This window comes from Neolamprologus multifasciatus, chromosome 15 (assembly GCF_963576455.1).
Source record: "Neolamprologus multifasciatus chromosome 15, fNeoMul1.2, whole genome shotgun sequence".
NCBI classification, from domain to species: Eukaryota; Metazoa; Chordata; class Actinopteri; order Cichliformes; family Cichlidae; genus Neolamprologus; species Neolamprologus multifasciatus.
Genome location: NC_140453.1, coordinates 34,926,773 through 34,940,030, shown reverse-complemented (window position 1 = coordinate 34,940,030; position 13,258 = coordinate 34,926,773).

The window sequence follows — 13,258 nt, the reverse complement described above, 5'->3', positions numbered from 1 at the left end:
GCAAAGTAGTGTAAAATGAGAGCTGTTGATGCTGGGTTTACTTAAGCGAACGGAGAAATGTGCGCAATATTTTTATGCATGATTGCACTGGGTAAAAGCGTAACACTCGATTTTGTTATGCTCACTTTGCCTGATAGCAGACAGAAGTTGCAACTTGTTGCACTTCTACCTTCAGTCTGGCGTCGCTTCCAGTCTAACTGATGTTTGCAGAGAAAGATGATCACCTCACTCCTTGGCCCAACCCCACAGTTTGACAAAAATAGTGACGGGTAATCGTCAGCCGTCACCCAGCTTCCATTGGGTCAGCCATGTGTGGTTTCGGCCCAATTTTATGTGGCAATCCTGGACCATCAACTCAGTGGAGTGCACCGATGCAAAGGTCTGGAATCACTTTTCAGCGTCTTTAAGTGGTTTAACCTTTCTACCACGCCTGCATTTAATGAAGCACTTATTAAATAGTCATTAGGGCTCTGATATTCTGCCAGCTATGCTTATAAACAGACCCATCTTCCAGCACACATTATAAATAGCCATAGCAGACAATTGCACACATAACTAAAAATGCCATTCGTGGTTCTATTCAGTAATTTTGTCAGGGAGCCCTGCTTTTTAGAAAGTTGGTAGCTTACGCCTTACTTGGGGTCAGGGTGTTCCCAAGTAAGGATTCACAAGAGATTTGTGCCTGAGAAACCCATCATCCTCTGAGCTGAAAGTCATCTCCTGTTAAGTAAAAAAGCCACCTGACATTATTTCAAGAAGCGACAGATTGCCACAAATAGACAGACCTTTGAAGAATTGTTTCTGCACTCTACCAAAAAGCATCCTGAAACCAGAACATCAAAAAAAGAAGAAGAAAAACCCTCCTGTTGGGGTGCGCTTCAAAGGACAGAGGGTTTTCAGGTCTCAAGAAGGTCCTTTTTACCTTATTGGCAAAAGCAAATAAAGACTCATCACAGTGAGCTCTCCAAAGATTAAAAAATTTGGAAAGATCCATTTGCTGTTCCAACTTGAGATGAGAATCCTTCTGTCACAGCGTCTATCTTCAATGATTCTCAATAGCAGGCCTTTTTCACAGCACACATCTTCATTTGTCATGCAGTTGTAAAGTGGAAGCAGCTATTCTGAGCATAAAACTCCCATTCATTTTTCTTTTTCCAGTAGGTAGGACTTCATGACTCACACAGAGGCACCTCTGCAGCGCTCTTGGTTGAATCATCGGTGCAATTAAAAAATATATTGACTGTATAGGAATCTATACATTGGAGGTGGGGTTGGGGGGAGGGGGGGCATTAAACGATCTCTTCCAAGATGCATTTTCATTGCAAACTGCTGCCTTTTAAACCTTGAGATGTGCCCTAACGACACGCACACGCTCACTTTATTGTGTTGTGCTATCTCTGGATGATGGCTTCCCCTCTATAGAAATTTTAACTGGATCTCCACACTTTCCTCATCTATCATATTTGTGGTTATGATGGTGTAAAAAATACCCTCAGATACAGCAGGTGGATGCAGGGATGATGAAGGGGTGGATTTAGCGGGCGCACACGTCACAGGGAAAATTTGCAGCTCAAATTGAGAAGTCGTGTTTGGTCTATTGTTTGAGGGTAATGAGGTGTGGTACATGGACGACGCAGCTCAGTTTGATTGGGCCATCTTAATTCTGGTAATAGTGGCTCTGTTTTATTCAGTAATGAGGTTGCTTCGGTCATATCAGCATCCTAAAACTGATGCGGTTAAATGGGATTCAACCTTTCTTACTGTGATGTGTGAAAAAGGCCCATAAACAAGTTCTGGTGTACATCAAAACGAAGATCACATCCCCAGAACTAGTCCACATGCCCAACCCCTACATCCTTGCTCATGTTGCTAATGACCCCAGTGCTTGCCCATGTGGGTGGTGTCTTTCAGGGAGAGAGGCCTGGCTCCAGGCATGGTCAACCAGCTCCATTTCATTCCGGCTTTCTAAGTTGAGCTTTTTCCGGCATCTGGATGGGATGATTCCTGGTTGCCTGTTTTTGGAGGTGTTCCTGGCACTCTGAGAAGAGACCCTGGGGTAGAACCAGAACGCCTTGTAGTGGTTATATTTCTCATCTGGCCTCCCTCGGGGGGAAGTGGAAGGTGTGGTGGGGAGAGAGATGTCTGGATTTCCCTGCAGCATGACTGTGGATAAGCAGAAAATAATGGATGTATCAGAACAGATCTGAGTTTCTGTTCTGAGAAACTCAGATCTGTTTCACTCACATCAGTGTAGTTGTGCTTTCTCTAGTATAGTAGTGTAGTAGTACTTTCTCATAAACCGCTAAACTGAATACACCTACATTTTGTGTTTTTGTTAACAGTCATACCTGCTGCTTTATTATTTATAGCTTTACACACAGCAAACTTCACAGAATTACTCCTATCAAACAAACAGAAAAGCCAGCATCACTGAAACTTTAGACATCATGCATTTTTACCTTTTTAATTAAGTTTAAAGTGAAACTATCATACTATTGTCTGTGCAAAACCCACAAATTCTGATAGTACATGTGTGTCTCAGAAGAGTTTCCTGTTTAGATTAATGATTAATATGCTGAGCACAGTTTGTTTTTCTCATTCTGTACATTCCCATCACTTTCATCTATCAGAATGTGCACTTAAGCACAGCTGCCTTTGTAATGCTGCTCAGTCTAATAACTACTTCCACATCTCTGGATCGGAAACCTCAGATGTGTATGCATGTTTTATAGGATTGCTAAAGGTGCATACACATCTGAGGGAGGAAAGGACAGCGCCTTGTGGACAGGAGAGCTGTTCACTGAAGCAAAGGTCCAGGTTGGGCTAAAAAGGAACACGCTGGTAGAGCATTTTGTCTGACATTGCTGGAAATGTGAAGTTGGCATGTGTCTTAAATAGCTGCACTGGGAGATGGTGGAAAAATTAAAGGCACCCCATGACACAATATTGTCACAGTACTTTAGTCACAATTTTTTTTAAATTTTTGCAGTATGCAGAGTATTGCAGTATTGCAATAACACTATCTACGTATCTATGTATCTATGTATCTATCTATCTATCTATCTATCTATCTATGTATGTATGTATGTATGTATGTATGTATCTATCTATCTATCTATCTATCTATCTATGTATGTATGTATGTATGTATGTATGTATCTATCTATCTATCTATCTATCTATCTATCTATCTATCTATCTATCTATCTATCTATCTATCTCTAGACAGATAGACAGATAGACAGATAGATAGATATTGTGTTATTGCAATACTTTTTTTTTACTGCAAATTATGTCCTGAAAGTTAAACTTTGTCACTGTTGGTTTGATCCAATAAGATAAAGTTATCTCAATTTAGTCATTTTCCTTTTGGTCTTGCAAAATTGTTGTTGAGCTTGTCAAGCGTACCAACACTGTCACTAAAATCCGCCATAAATGTTGATATAAGATAGAGTTTATAGCTGCAGGGAGGGTGCTGTCCTATTTTTACGAGCGTGACTGAGCCATTAGCTTGGCAGCTCTGTCAAGCTAAGTGTGTCCAGTGTTGGATGGATGGTTTTTCAATTGAGTCAATTTAATGTAAGTCTGCTCCGCTAACATTATGCATGAGATGAGCACTCTGGTTTTGTAGTATTCCCAGAGTATTTTCATTTATTTAATAAAGTAACAACATTTGGCGTCCCTGCATCAATACAATATTTTCAATTCAATTTATTTTATTTATACAGCTCCAAATCACAGCAACAGTCACCTCAAGATGCTTTATATTGTAAGGTAAACCCTACAATAATACATACAGTGAAAAACCCAACAATCATATGACCCCCTATGAGCAAGCACTTTGGCGACAGTGGGGAGGAAAAACTCCCTTTAATGGGAAGAAACCTCCAGCAGAACCAGGCTTACCACAAAAATATTTGAAAAGTATGTTGTCTCGACTTTTTTTTCCTCCACCCCTGGTAAAAGTAGACCATCTTGGATATAGAAATCTAAAAGTAACATAAAAATAATCAGAATAATTTTTATTGGCAAGTTTGTACACAAATCAGGAATTTCTATGGTACAGAAATAGAATATAGAATATACTAAATTTACAGTGCATATGTAATCTATACATCTCTATGTAAATATTAATATAAATGCACACAATAGGAGTATGTACTAATTACTTCAGATATTAGAATGCAAAAGAAATTGTTGGGTGGGGTGCAAAATGTGACAAGACTCTAATGTGCAAAGAGCACGTACTGAAGTTTAGTAAATGTGTGAAGTAAGTGTGTTGCTTAACGGAGCAGTGAGCAGGGTGATGTTGGATTCTGAGTTTGAGCCATAGTGTCTTCACAGTCTCCCTCTGTTTATGTGAGCTTTCTCCAGCAACCTGTAGCAGTCCAATGACGTGCATGCTAGGTTCCCTTGTGATGTGAGTTTGTGGGTGTGAATCAGCCCCAGTGTTCCTATCAGCCAGTGTAAGCTCTATTCCCACTGTGACCCCAGTTAAACACGCTGTTAAGAAAATGTTGCACAGTGTTCATGTGAAATGCTGCAGGAACAGTCACCTAAAATCAGCCGCAAGAAGATTGAGCTCAATCTCTGTCGCCTCTCACCTACACACACCTGGCCAGTTGCAGTGTGAAGTGAGTGCCAATGTTAGATTGTCAGTTTGGGGGAAAATCATAGAAATAATCAGAAACAATCTGAAAAGCAGCTCAGACTGACTTCCCAAATGTGAGCATGCAAGGGGCTGGAAAATTACAAGAAAACAAAAATTGCAATGCATGCTTAAAGTTTGGCAAGGCTAAAATTTGTAAATACATAGTCTTTAAGCCAGAATTATAGTGCACATGTGCACTCATCAGTTTTATAATTCTATGAAATCAGTACAGGAAGGTTTTCAGTTTTGTGGCAAACTGAAACGGAAATGTACAAACTTGAAACAGAGGAAACTCTGGTGTCAGTAAAACAAAGAGCACAGAAGAAACAATAGTTGTGACTCCAGTTTAATCATAAATTAGTCACATTTACCTGCAGAGATAAACCAGAATTTACTGTCATACTCAGCAAAGGCAACGAGTCAGTTTTTACTTTATAACACTTAAAATAAAAACTGACAATGTTCAGGTAAAATAGGGTAGCAACACACATTTACTTAGTTCAACTCAAAAGAGTAGCACACACACACACACACACACACATATATATATATATGTGTGTGTGTGTGTGTGTGTGTGTACATTTATATATGGTGCAATACTACAATATATAAATAAATATGTGAAGCTCTTTGATGAAAGCCAGTCCATGTTCAGTGTTTAAATTATATGTATACCTGTGCTTTCTGGATCTTACAGTCAGCAGAAAATAGGACAAAGGTTAGACTGATGGGCAGATTTAGCAACACAGAGGAAAGAAATATTCAAAATCTTTGGTATTGATTGGTTCTGACATCAGGGGAAAAAAGTGTTGTTATTACATCCTGGGTGTCCGCGTGTGCCAGCCCCACTTTTTAGGAAGCTAGGTGCTACTAAACATTGGTACTGACAGGTCTACACATATTGTCTGGACAAACATGAAGCCGAGCGGTAGATTGAATTTTCTATTACTGCCCGGAGGGAAGTTTAATAATCCATGATATTCTTTCTCTCAAACCGACTAACAGCAGGAATTACAACAGCTCAAACTGATGCTTGAAGCACAGTTTTCCAGTCCAGCTCTCCACATCTTGTCCCCCTGAGCTACTGCAGCTTGTAACTGACGGGCGTAATGGCAAAGCCGAGCGGCAAAGAGTAATAATCCGATGAAGTCTAATCCAGTCAAATGCTGCTCGAGGACGAGATGGCTTGTGCAGCATGCAACTTTGAAAAGGCAGTAGGATCCTCTGCTGAGCTGATGATTTTACCAATTTTACACATTATGAGGAACACTTATCCATCTTATGGGTCAGGAAGAGATAATGTTACAGTGATGAAGGAGCAGAGTTTAATCAGGAGATTTCTGATTTCATCTTTAACGCCCAGACTGCACTACAAACTGGAGGTTTGAAAGAGGCTCCAGAGGGTGAATGCCATTTATGCTGTGCTAAGTTATGGGGAGTGTAAAGACTCGGGTTTCGGGAACTTGACCTACACTCACTAGCCACTATACTGGGCCAATACTGACCACAACCTTCTTAGTAGTCAAAAATGGACCCCCTGCATAGATTCATCAAGGTGCCAAATACGTTCTTCAGGGAGTTGTGCTGCTGATTTGCCAGCTGCAAATCCATGATGTGAATCTCCTGTTCCACTGCATCCCAAAGGTGCTCTGTTGGAATGAGTTCTTGTGACTGTGGAGGCCATGTGTTATCCAGCTGAAAGCAGCTATCAGATGTTGGTTACACTGTCATAAAGAGATGGACAGCAACAATACCCATGTAGGCTGCCAAGTTTAAACAATGCTCAAGAAGTCCAAAGTGTACCAAAAACTTTCCCTCTTTACAGATCCCTATCAACCTGAACATTTGACACAAGGAGGATGGATCCATGCTTATATTTTGTTTACGCCAAATGTCGATCCTGCAATCTGTACATCACACCAGAAATCGAGACTAATCAGAGGAGACAACATTTTCCAACCTTCAGTCAGCTGGTGTGGTCTTCTGCTGCTTTAGCATTCAGAGATGCTCGTTTTCATGCCTCGGTGGCAACAAGTGATTATTTAAGTTCCTTATGCCTTCCTATTAGCTCAAAGCAGTCTGATGCTTGGTTCAAACTTCTGAGTTCTTAGCCTGTGATTGGTTGATTGTGTGTGTGCATGAACAAGCAGATGAACCGGTGTACCTAATAAAGTGACCGGTGAGTGTGTACCACAGTAGAAAAGTAAAAGCCAAAGTATCTTAACTTTAGCCATTAACTAGAGTTTAGTTCAGTTTGAGGTGCTGGGAGTCACACACACACACAAAAAACACTGAATCCCAACACCAAATTAATGTTAGCTTTTTTAAAAATCATGTATTTATTTTTTATTACCTCTTTACTTTAAGGCCGCCTGAGTTATTGTAGCTGGTTGTGTATGTCCTCAGAAAATTAAAGCGCATGGCTGGAGGTGTTTTCACAAAGTAAATTCAGCAGCAGTTTTGGATCATTACAAGTTTTAAGAGAAGTTTAAAGTGCTCATCTGCCTGATATGCCATCTAACGTGATTGCAGCGCTGTTTCCTCCTGTCCCTATCTCAACATCAACAATAAAACACAAGAGTAGGGCAATGGTGTCTGTTTATGTTGTTTCAAAGCTGATTAGGTCATTGCTAGATGTACTATTCAATCTTACAGGTAAAAAACACATAAGCTCTTTGTCGTCTCCTGCACAGTGCTTGAAAAAAGGAAAAGGATCAGTGGCTTAAGAAGTACAGGAGAGTCATTTAATTGAAAAACATCTGTAAATACACAGTGTGTTCTCTTAACTGCGTAACTGTCAGTAATAAAATAACATTTGTCGGCCTGAATTCCACCCATAAGTTTATGTGTTGAGTCTAAACATTTATTCCTGAATATGAGATATTGAGAAGCACTTTGAGTCAGTTAGAAACTTCACCCCAGCCCATTGCCAATTTTTTTGATTTATCATAGTTTATATGAGGCGCTGAGGAATGTCCACGTCTGCTAATTTAATCTGCCTTTGAAGGGGAGACGGCACATATTGTCCCTGCTGTTGTTTGTGCAATATTTTCTGTTTATTGTGCTAGGTTTTATTATTATCGCAGCATCCTTGGAACCCACATGGGCTGAACACTCTGCGAGAGAGAGAGTCAAGAATAATAATACAAAAAATCAGCACATCAAAGTAATAAAAGTGCTTTATCAAGCTCTTTTCTGGCTAGATAGAAAGGCTCATTAGGCCTTTTGATGCCTCTGGCATGCTCACCGATCATCAGCACGTGGTAATGCCAGGTGGTCTTAATGAGTCGTGTGAAGTTCAACAATATTTTTTTTTATGTTTTTATACTTTAAATCTCTTTTTTTATTAATGGGCTACTATATTTGATTTCTCTCATCTCTCTTTGGAGCCGAACCCCTTCTGTTAGTTTAATGATCAACTTGGATTTATGTTGAATGTAATAACAAGTTTGATGAGTGTCACTTTAACACCTCCTCTCTATTGTTTGTTTCTTTCTTCCAGCTACTGTTTGGCTGTTGCAACGTTCAACCAGCATCAATGTCTCGGCTTGAGGTAAATAATTTGGCCCTTTTCTTTGTGCACACACACAAATGCTAACACACCCTTTCTACTTGCCTTATCAAGTCTGTTGACTTTAGCGATAAGTGTATAATATCCAAACCTCATTGTGACTGTGCTGCATGCGTGACACAGCACCTTCCTGTCAGATGATGACTGGTTTGGACTGCCCCGCAGACGTAAAAAGGTTTATCTGTGCTTCAGGGCTTTGTTCACAGTTAGTTAATAAAGACACTGAAGAGGGGGGCTGCTAACAAACGCATGCACATTTAAAATCAGTTGAGCGTAGAGAGAAACACTTCAAAAAGGCTTTTGATATCATCTTAATGTAAAAAGTGTGAGCTTGCTTCAAAAGCTCTTAAACTGGATTGCAGCCACACAGGAAGGTTTAAAAGTTACACCAGTGAAAATGAAACTCCACAGAGAGGTTGCATTAATACTGTGAGATTATTGAAAGCTGACTTTCACACTCACTAAAACTTCACAGCAGTTCAAACTGAAACATTTCATATTTCCACCTACGCACCTACCTAACATCTGGACGATCTGTTCGGTTTGGATTTTATTGCACAGCAATTTTACACCTCAAGAATAAGAACATGAGTAAAAAGGTTGAAAACTGGTATTTTGTATGTTTTCTGAAGCTTTAGTTGCACCTTTGTCTAAATGACACCTGCAGCAATAGAAGTTAGTTCACAAAGCTGGAAACATGACAGCTAAGCAGTAAATCCTGTTATAGTCAGTGTATTGTAATGTAATGTGTCCAAGGACGTGTCCACGTGTCCACAAAAAACAGGCACAGAGATGTCTGCGCGGACCCTCATGCTCACTGTCTGATAATGAAGTTTACTTAGTAACTATGATCTGATCTGAGGTTAGAAAACGTTTGTTTTTTTGTTCTTAGGGGTTTTTGGTAAAGTTGGACGCTTTCACGTGAAAAGAACACTTAACGTGTCGGCTCTGACAGATAAAGTTGATTTCAGGTCATCCCAGCAGTATGCACCATGTGTTTTCTGCAGTTGTCCTCTGCAGGCTCGCAGGAAAGCCACAGCACCTTTTACTTGAAGCTTTACAAGCAGTGTTAAGGTGTTTGCTATGTGTTCATGTATACACACACACACACCCAGCAGGGCAGCACTATGCAAGGTGCTTTCCTGCCATCAGTATCAGTATCCCGTCCAAGAATACTTTGGTACACTTTGAACTTGGAATTGAACCAACACCCCTGCAATTAAGCAACTGAGCACAGACTCCTGTGCTCTGTGCTGGACTGCACACTGGTACAGTTAGACACCCAAATCAGAGCCTAGTTGTGATCTGTTACGAAAGCACTGCAGGTTGTTGCAGAGCTGCACATGGAATAAAACTACTCTCAGCAACAAAAACAACAAGTCTTTTTCCAACAGGTGGAGGTGGACATCTGTTACTGGCCTCCTTTTTCCTCCCAACTATCACTAAATCCTTAGCAAAGAGTAAATTACTGGGTTTCTTTTGCTAAAATTGTAAGATTTTGACCTCATTATGCAAAGAGCTTTCAGATAACAGATGGTATCTTACTGTAAAACAAACTATAGCATCTCCCTGTGTAAGTGTTATTTAACCCTACGTGCAGCTTGCTGTAATATTTCTAAAACTAAGCTTAGAAAGTAAAATTGCTCTATGTTTGAATCCTGTTTACAGTTGACTGAATTACAGACGAACAAGCTACAAAACACTAATCTGAGAAATGTAACCACCCTACAGCCTCTGGCTGTAGCCGCTGGCTTTCATGTAAGTTAACTTTTGAAGTGACGTCTGGAAAATTTCAGCTTTCATGAAAACATGCTGTTTTTCTTTTTGCCTGCATAGTTAAGCATGACATACACGCACCTCCAGAGGCAAAGAGAGGTCTGAGGGGGAGATGTCTGATTGGCTCTATTTCTGGAGCGATGCTAATCACGCTCTTTGCACCTCCAGGTGGCATTAAGCGTACAGGTGAACGTTGCCAGTGCAATGATGCACAGAACACACAACGGGAAGGTTTGCTGAGCTCCCCTCCCCTCACTGTTATGATGGTTGGATTCAGTATTCATTTTGAGAAACAGCATTGGCTGTGATTGCTTTCATAAGTTCAAGAAGGATCAGTGTATCTTGTTATCTCTGATTACATCATTGTGCTATTAACAGGATGCGATGTGCGAGTGCTGTGTTTCTTTATGTACCTGTGTTTCACGTGTGAGAGCACAGTGCATAGATGCTTTGCTGTGCAGAGCAGATGGGAGCCCAGTGAATCGTGGGATACCTGTGGTGTTAAGCATCGGATGCTTGTTAGTCTGTGGTCAGAGCAGCAAGGTGTCTGGCCTGCTACAATTAGCACTCTTAACACATGCTAATACACATTCTGAATATCAGGTCCTGCCTCGCTGTATGAAACCCCCTAATGTGAGATTATCTGACACTTCACAACCTTTGTTTTACTTTATTTGACCTGGGCATCTAAATTTGTTCAAATACTGTGGCAAATATACATCCTTCAGTAAGCCATAGACAAAGCCTGCCAGATCCTAAATAACGCACAGCGTCCTCCTGATGAAGAATGACACCCTTGTTTGTTATGAACACCAGGAGATGGATTATGAACAGCATTCAAGTGTTTATCTGGAGGAAAGTGATTGGTGGAAGGGGTCCAGAGCCAAATTACAAGGAGCTGTCATGTGACACGCAAGTTTTGATTGACTGCGGTTGATGCTGATTGCCTCATTTACGCAACAGGCTAATCAAGTCATTTGCCTAATCAAAAGCTAGACAGGCAGAGAGAAACAGAAGGGCCTAGATGTAGTTTCAGTTTATAAAACAAATTATAAGAGCATAAACCCAGAATAAAAGCCCACACAAACTATCACAATGGAAATAAATTTATCAGCAAGACTTGCTCGAAAAGCCACAGCAGATTGCAGACAGTCTTTCTTTGGATCTTTCCACTTGGATCATTTTAACAACAGCACAGAGTGTAATACTGAGAATTACAGACTGAAAATTTTACTTCGATGTTCTGGGTAGATTCAAATTTATAACGTGTTGTGATATGTGTGAAACACCACATCATGAGCAACCATATGCGTGAGATGATGTCAATGCAGCAGTATGCTTGATGATGCATTGGCGCAGCCAGTGGTTCCTCTTCTTTTTTTTTTTTTAAGTGTAAATGACCAGAAAACTCTTTTTTTTAATCTTTGCTGCATTGATCTAGAAGTCTGCCTCTCAGTGCGTCAGCTTACCATGACTGCAGCTGGGTGGTAGTTGCATTAAAGCACACTTGTAACTCCAACCAGCACTATGTGGGTCACATTGAGGTTCACAGATTTCAACTCATCACCTGCAGCTGTTTGTATAACCAGTCTGGTTTTAGCTATCAATTTTCATCATTGTTAATAGACAAGGAGACAAATTATCTTAAAGCGCTAAAAAAAAAAAAAAAAAAATTCCCCATTTCAAAAAGAAATTAGCTGGTGGTGAGTCATTTGCCTTCTTGGCCTTACTGTACAGTGGAAGTCTCCAGTGGCTTTTTGAAGGCAATTATTGTGAAGAAGAAGTGGAAAATCTTGAGTTTTCTATAACAGCCCACAGTGACTAAACTTATTCTAGTACATACTGTATTATAGTAGTACTAGAGTATTGTTTGGCCACTGTTGTACTCAGTTACACTGAGAAAAGCAATGCAATTTTTGCAGGTAAAAAATATTCATATACCGTTTATATGCTAAAAAGGAGGTTATTTTAGCCTGTTGCTAGGCGGTTGCTAGGCATGAATCATACATTTTTTTTTTATGGATAAGATGTTATAGGATGGCGTTGCAGGTGTATTAAGGCTAAAAAAACATAATTTTTGCCTCTTGCTAGGCGGTTGCCAAGCAACGTGATGACATGATAATATCTGATATAGATGAGAACCTTCAGGGTCCTAATATGTACCTGTGGGCCAAGTTTGGTTGCTGAGTTCCTGAAGGTCTTGGAGGGCTTCATGGACAAAGGTGCAAACACACAGATATATAATATTGTTGTATTTTATATGATGCCTAATATTATTGTTTTCCAAGTGTTTAGTCATAAATTGAAGTGTAGATTAGAGATGGCACGATACCACTTTTTTATGTCCGATACTGATACCGATATCATAAATTTGGATATCTGCCGATACCGATATGAATCCGATATAGTGTTTTTTAATCAACAAAACGTTTTTTTAATATCTTGCTGCATTTTGTATAAGTTCATACTCAAGTTTAAATAAATAACAACACTAAAGCTATTCTGTTATACCTGTATGTAAAAAATACACTGCGTCCAAAATATTTCATAGTTCAGCAACACTGATCAATCTAATAAACTTAAACCTACTCCATCCTCCCTATTCTGGTATTTTAAAGAGTACTTAGAAGAAATTTTAAGCAACCTAACTAATAGGGTTGCAAACTCCCAGCAAAAAAAAAAAAAAGGGAACCACCCTCCACCTCATGATGCTTAATCGATGTAATCAAATTTAATTTGATGCAGGGGGAAAATGCACAAAATAAATTATTTTTCAAGAATAATTAAATAGATTCAACATCTTTCTTCAACAGAATTGCAGACTGCACAGATGGTATCTTCCCAAAGGAAAAAGTAGTATAGCTTACTAGGGTATATTAGACTTAACAGTTACTATATACAGTAATGGACTTCTATATATTTTACACAAGATTAAAACTTTGGGTGTAAGAGTCAGATAACTATTTATTAAAAACTAGACATTTTAAATGAGAATAAGAAAGAAAAGTATTTCTTTGTGCCCCCTTTTCCCTGTTCATGCCCTATCGGCCCCCCTGGCTAAACTTTGCTAGATCCGCCCCTGCACAGTTACCAGCCGTCAGCTTCATAGAAAAAGATCCTGGTGTAGAAAGTTATATTAAATAAATTCTAACAACAGCTTATCGAACTTAAACGTGCTGCTGTTGTTCAGCCGCTGGTTTCCTCTTTCTGGTGAGAAGTGGGCCAAAAACTAAGAAGAGAGATGGACTCGCGACAGAAAA